Source organism: Schistocerca serialis, chromosome 3 (genome assembly GCF_023864345.2).
Source record: "Schistocerca serialis cubense isolate TAMUIC-IGC-003099 chromosome 3, iqSchSeri2.2, whole genome shotgun sequence".
Classification (NCBI taxonomy): Eukaryota; Metazoa; Arthropoda; class Insecta; order Orthoptera; family Acrididae; genus Schistocerca; species Schistocerca serialis.
In genome coordinates, this window is record NC_064640.1 from 579,688,973 (window position 1) to 579,696,239 (window position 7,267).

Below are 7,267 nucleotides of genomic sequence, written 5' to 3' on the forward strand. Positions count from 1 at the left end.
CAATTTACTTCCCCAACCTAGGCTTGTGCTCCATCTCTGGACACTTAATTTGTGTGTGTGTGTGTGTGTGTGTGTGTGTGTGTGTGTGTTTTCTTCTTTTTTTTGGGAGGGGGGAGTAACACAAAATCGAGATGTGCTCTACTTATATTGAGAACACCTGGTAGGAGTACACAACGTGTTTTTTATAGAGATTCCCACTGGAGAGAGTTGAGCATCTAAAATCAGAAAAATACACAGCCAATTAAATGTTTCATACCTCTTTTCAAGCTTCAGCAAATAAGCGTCCTAAACAAATGATTCAATATTCAACCATGAGCCACACAAAAATATTAAACCACTATTTGTTCAAAGATGAAGCTTATAATGAACTCTTGTCCAACAGTTCCCATGCAAAGCACGAGATTCACACCGTTGTTTAAAAGAGAAACAAGATTTCCCCCTTTTATGTGTGATACATCAATTGTAATACACTTAGACCTACAATAATTTGCCAGTACCTGCACCAACTAATTTGCCGCATCCTTTGTAGAATACAAGGGTGGTTCGATAAGTCTGGTAAAAAAGGTTTGTTTTGTAAACAATTCACCTTACTTCTCTACAGTCTCCTTTGATGGATATACTCTTGTCCAGTGATCCTGCAGCTTTTCCACCCCATTGGAAAAGTAGGTTCTGTCAAACTCTGCAAAACACCCATCAACTGCAACTATCACTTCTTCATTTGATGAAAATTTCTTCCCAGCAAGCTAAAGCTTCAACTCAGGCAACAGGAAGAAGTCATGTGAGGCTAAGTCTGGTGAACAGGGTGGATGAGGAACACTTTTGTACATGCGAACATTTGTCTTTTTTCAGGCCATGCAGGTTTCAGACAATCCAACAATGAAGCACAATAGGGTCTAGTTATGATTCTGCCTTTCTCCAAGTACTCTATGATGAGTATTTCTTTGGGAAAAAAGAAACAATCCACAGTGGCCATCACAGCTAGACAAAATGGCATTTTTTTTTTAGAAGCCTTTGTCCATAGTTTTGACTGATATGTAATGATGAATCCAGGGTACATCAACAGTCACAAATCGACACAAAAGGTCTTGCAGATTGCGATTAAACATCACCAGACAATGTGCTGAAATGTTGTACCAGATGCACTATTGGTCAACTGTGAGCAGCTGCAACACCCACCTTGCACACGACTTCTTCGTAGCCAGTTCTCTGTACAGTATACTATGCACTTACTAGTTGCAATGCCTACAGTCCCAGCAATCTCATGAAGTTTTATTTGGTGACCTTGCACTACTGTATCATTGATTTTGTCACTGGTTTCCTTTGTGGTGACTTCAGTTGGATGGGCAGAGCAGCTTCACCTTTGGTGCTTGTCTGACCAAGATTAAAGTAATTAATCCCAAAGTAAACAGTCTTCAATGATGGTGCATTGTTTGTATGAACTTCATCCAATTCTGTTTAGATTTGTGCAGCAGTCCAACTCTTAAAATAAAAATGTTTAGTAACAGCACAAAACTGTTTTCTTTATCTTCAATTGCAGTCAACTCATTGACCAATTTGGACAGCATTCAACAATGAACCATACACTGCTGAAACACTTGACATGATCCTTGCAATAATCAAGCTTACCAACCATGAAAGCACAACAAAAACATTCTGTTGTTTCAGCGAAATTTACCAGACTTAACAAACCACCCTAGTACATAAACTTTTCTTGAAAGAGACTACACCTTACTACATATCACTATCTGCAGACATTTTCAATATGTACATGCAGATATTAAAGGCAATAATTTGTCAAGATAATCGTATAGATCCAGACTCATTTGTTGCCCCCCCCCCCCCTCTTTGCACCGTGAAATGTAGTAAATTACTTTAGGCTAAGTTAGGAGGCATTTTTTACAAACAGAAAAACTTGAAATCAGTGCCCAATGCATGTCAATGGTATACTCTTTGAAGTGCGACGTCATGTTTTATTGGTTTGGTACAGATGATTTTTTTATTTTTTTACAAGCGTCTGGATATATGTTGTTTGTGTATTTTGTGCACTACATGTTTGTTTGTTTACTTATACATTCATCTTTAAGCATTGGCACACAAACAATACTGTCATGAGTAATGTACAAGAGGTATTATAAAGTATGATAGACATGTTAAAGACACACCATGATACTGGCACAACATACAATGAAAGTACACAATAAAAGAACATACATGATACAACATGTGTGATACACAAGAGATTTCTCCACATGTTTAATAGTTAAATGCGGAACTAAACACATAAGTTACTTACTAAGTTCCACATAATAAAAGAATAGAGGACATACACAAAAATTCCCAAGGTGGTTAAATGTAAAATGAGAGCTGAACATTATTTAATTAATTGCATGTTTGTTATAGATCTGATACAAGATCCCACAGGAGAGAAAAAAGAAAATAAAGAAGGTAGCAACAAACAGTATTACAAGTTATTTAGTAAATTATGTCTACTTTTGAAGAGTTTTAAGATTCTTTAAGAGTGTAGGAAGCCCTGTCTTTCAACCATTTTTAGCTCTTATTTTTTTTTTAGAGATATGAGCGCCAGCATGTTCCTGCGCCCGTAATGTGTGTTTGCTTTATTCCTATGCATTTGCAACTGCCTTGTGTTTTTTAAGTTGAGGTGTAGGTATTTCTACCTTTAATGCTTTATTAGCAGTATGATTATATACGTGATGTCTAACGTTTACTTTAATGTACAAAAGGCAGCTGTACATAAAGAGAGATGTGATTTTCATTATCGGTAAATTTTTTAAATAAGGCCTATATGTTATGGTATTTTTGGTAACCCTGGAGCTAATCCTGATGGCTTTTTTTCTGCAAAGTAAAAATTTTCCTGGTCCCTGGATAATTACCCCATAGAAGAATGCTATAGCTTAAATGTAATATTACAGTGATAATTTCTGCTGTTGCTTTCTCAAGATAAACCCAATGTTATGTTGTTTTCCAGTGGCAATTTCCCAAGCCTATCTACAAACTGGGATTTAGCTAACAAAAATCCCTTGTGAAAATGAAAGGTTGCATACTAAAAAACTGCTTGCCTCAAGATTATTAGATGTTGAGTGTTAGCTCATGGTGTTCAAGGAAGGATCCAGCTGCAAGCCTTTGAAGATTCATCTTAGCATTTGCTTGAACTGATTTATGGAAACTACATAAACTCTATATCAAAATGGTCAGAGAAGGTATAAAGGAAGGGGGCTTAAAAAAATGTATATGCAATTTGTCATTCTAGACGAACATCCGAGTCCAGTAATTTAACTGCTCCATCACCCTGCTTCAAATCTTCAGTTAAATTGCACATCTGAACAGGCTTCTAGTAACAACAACTCACATGACAGAGTGAGTGGATAAGCATCAAATGCTTTTTGCAAAGAAAAACATGTCACACTACCTGCTTCCATCTCCACATTCCAGTTTGTTGAACAATACAAATTCTTTTCTGAAATGCTTGTAAAATTTACACCATGCCCCCCTTCCCCTATTCATTGTTCATAATTTATGTATGAAATACATAATATACATCAAAAACGAAGACATTACTCTCTAATACAGGTATTCTGAATTTACAGTTCAATTTTAGTTTTTATAAATGAAAAAACTTAGCTAGATATAGAAATGTGTATTAAACATGGGATGAAAACAGTCATCAGACACAGCTACATTTCAGCCTCTTACCACAAACTTTATTTCACATTCACACTCATTGGCTTTGCAACCTTTCAACCCAATAGTCACTTTCCAACCAAACCTACACCTCAGGCTTTCTGCGTCAACACAATCAAAACTTTGCTTGCAGGTGTGTTGATTAAATTCAACAAAATATTGTACCACATCAAAGTAACCACATTCACAACTATAACTTGTGGCACTTTTGCTGTGGAGGAGTATGCAATATGGATTTCTGGGAATATTCTTATTGCCTAGAGGCCATAATTCCATATTCAGTAGAATGGTAAGCAACCAGAACAATCTCTCAAAAAAGTGATCACCCTCCATAATATTCCTACATGAGAAATAATTTTTCTAACTATGTTCTGGTGCTACGAAGCTCAAACAACAAAGGCTGTACTGGAAATTTGTAGTTCAAAAATAAATTTGTTTCTTGGGAAGGGCGTGTATCACTAAATTTAAACACTGACAGTGCATACAAGGGTAAGTTGTTTCCAGAAATAAACATTATGGGCTTTATACCACAACCTACATTTACGAAATGGCAAACAGTAGCTAATGGAAGGTGGGATCCCTCAACTTTTTAACGTTCAATTTAGCTCTATTTCCTATCGACCTGCAACAAACGGCAATAATTTGCGAATGTTACCGGTAATATTGCTTTTCTTGAACCTTCACATCCTAATCTGCACAACGATGCAAATGGCTTGTTCTACACAACCTTTGAAAACACACGCGACAACAATTATCAACTGTTCTCATTTATTGGCTGACACACCAAACAAAACATTATCACTAACAAAAACAAGAATTCGGGATACCGTTTTTCTATGGCACTTGGTGGGAAACGGGGAACTTTTAAATGAAACACAAATCGTTTACGCAGAATATATTAAACACGAACTGAAATACACTGGGTAAAAGTGAAATAATTTTTAGTACATATGTTTCACGCTAACTACCAATGGGCATCATGTTATCGAACATTATTTTTTCTCCAGTGCGTGAAACGCTTATGAGATTCTCGTGTACCTGCTCGTTTTATTCTGCTACACTTGTGCACTGGCAAGCCGAAATCATACTGAATACGAACTGACATATTAGCAACAACGCAATGGCATTATTTAGTCGCCGCGGCTTGTAGATGCATGAATTTTGCACCTCAACTGTGTCCTCTCATTTTCACAACACAAGCTGATCTATAGCGTTCACTATCATATTCCCACTAATTCCACACCTCCACACTTCAAAAACAGGACATTTGAACATCTCGCCACGAATTTGTATTGGAAGATAGTCCACAGGTCTTGCGAGACTGAACTTGCATCATTCGACTACGAGGTCAGTTTCAATTAAGATCGATGCACACCGGAATTGAACGTGACAACATTCTACAAAGCATTTGAAAAGCGACATTCACACAGGCCCTCGAGGGAACGGTACCGGACGTCAAGATCAAGGTTGTTAAAGAAACAAGGTTAGATGTCGACAATGAGGAAGAAAGGATATGGTCGTCTGCTTGGATATGAACTTAACCCATTTTCGCCTCGCTCACTCATATTGTAATAGACGATTTCATACCTTTCGGTCTTCGTAAGGCAGATTCATACAAGATATCAACGAAACTTCAGGTAACGCCACCGTTAAATGTTGTGTTCACATTATCGCTTGACCCAGAACCGAACGGTGAAAGTTTGATTAAGAGATACCACTTGTGATATAAAAATCAGAACATAGTATAATACTAGCAATAACAAAGTTTCTTAATTTTAAATTGCCAAAGCAAACTTCATAATGGAAGTTCTTTATCAATTTAGTATGATGAACTGCTGAGAAGTGAAACAACATTTCAAAACATTGAGATTCATTTGAGGGTGATAATATATACACAGAAACAAATTAAACAATATTTCTAAGTGAATGCATATAGTCTTTTTGTCTTATCCATTGTTTTTTCCCATGTAGCAAAGAATTTCAGAAACAACTGTAGTTCTCTCTTTCAATAGAGCTGATTGCTTTACTTGAGAGGAAGTTATTTAACCCTAGCAATGCATTCCCATAACCTGCATTAGCAGGGGGTGGGTAATTTACGTCCCCTCGAAAAATAAAGAGAATTTCGTCAACCGTTATTAACTTATATTCATAACATCCTTTTTAAAGAGATAATGATGTATTACTAGGGTCCAAAGTATGAAAATATCTTTTAGCACATACTTAACAACATCAACAAGCTTTCAGTAACATGACATGTACTACCGGGGGAGCGGGGTGAGCACTTTATGGCAGCCCTAAAGAATTTTAAAAAATTTAAAATGCAAATTTCCCAAATTGTTGTTGACCTTTACTAACAACATAATTTTTAAAGAGATACTAATGTGTAAATAAGGTCCTGAACCTGAAATTATTGAATATGACAACCACTGGCGAAAGTGAGAACTACTAGTATTTTAGGGTTAAGTTTAAGTGAAAAATTTAAACCATTTGTGGAGTCCAGTAGCAGAGTTCATTAAGAGAATAAATAATATTTGTTTCAAAGTTCTGAAATATAAAGTAACTAACTAGATTACAATATTTTCAAATGCTGGGAATAGAGTACAGCCCCCCCCCCCCCCCCCATCCTTGGTATTGCGAGAGTTAATGAAAATTGCATAAACAATTTATGTTCTTATTCACACACAGTGTAGCCATCAGTTCTGTTCAGTTGTTGTTAAAACTGAATCATTTTTTCTTTCAGATATCTGAGCTCATCAGCAGAAGAACACTGAATGGAAAAAATATGCAAGTCATCATGGAACATTTGCACAAAAACAGAGAAAAAAAAATAAAGACTAAGGATGTTAAAGCATGATATCCACGACTATAATATAAGTGAACACAGTGATGTTAGGTTAACGTTTGACATTAAGAGAGGACGACACCATTAACGACACCAGCGTCAACGTTGAAACATTCTTCCCTAGAAACCACGACCTTCTGTTCCGTCCAGTCCTGTTCTGTTCTCTTCCTTTGATGGCCTGTGTGAACGCCGTCATTTGAAATGCTTTCGGGAATGTTTTGACGTTACGTTCTGTCCCTTTTCATCAACTGTTGGGTTGGGTTGGGTTGTTTGGGGGAAAAGACCAAACAGCGAGGTCATCGGTCTCATCGGATTTGGGAAGGATGGGGAAGTAAGTCGGCCGTGCCCTTTTAGAGGAACCATCATGGCATTTGCCTGGAGCGATTTAGGGAAATCACAGAAAACCTAAATCAGGATGGCTGGACGCGGGATCAAACTGTTGTTCCCCGAATGCGAGTCCAGTGTGCTAACCACTGCGCCATCTCGCTCGGTCATCCACTGTGAACCTACCTTAAATCTTTAATTAATTATTTTTCTTTGTTTTAGTGACACACTACAAATGTTCCATGTAATTTGGATATTTTTTCCATTGAGTGCTCTTGCACGAGAGCACCAAGGTAACTGAGAGGGAAAAATGATTCAAGATGTACAATAACAGCACAGTGAGAAAGGTTACACTGCCTACAAATAAGAACATCAATTGATGATGCAGTTTTCGCTAAACAA

At 37.0% G+C, this 7,267-nt stretch overlaps 1 protein-coding gene across 1 annotated transcript in view; it reads right to left on the bottom strand.

The window, feature by feature from the left end:
• The window catches only part of LOC126470473 (uncharacterized), a 68,820-nt gene extending 63,736 nt beyond the window's left edge, over window positions 1-5,084 (bottom strand). The window contains exon 1 of the mRNA XM_050098337.1: window positions 4,738-5,084. The gene's annotated coding sequence lies outside the window, so the exon portion shown is untranslated. The remainder of the gene's footprint in view (window positions 1-4,737) is intronic.
• Window positions 5,085-7,267: the final 2,183 nt, after the last annotated feature.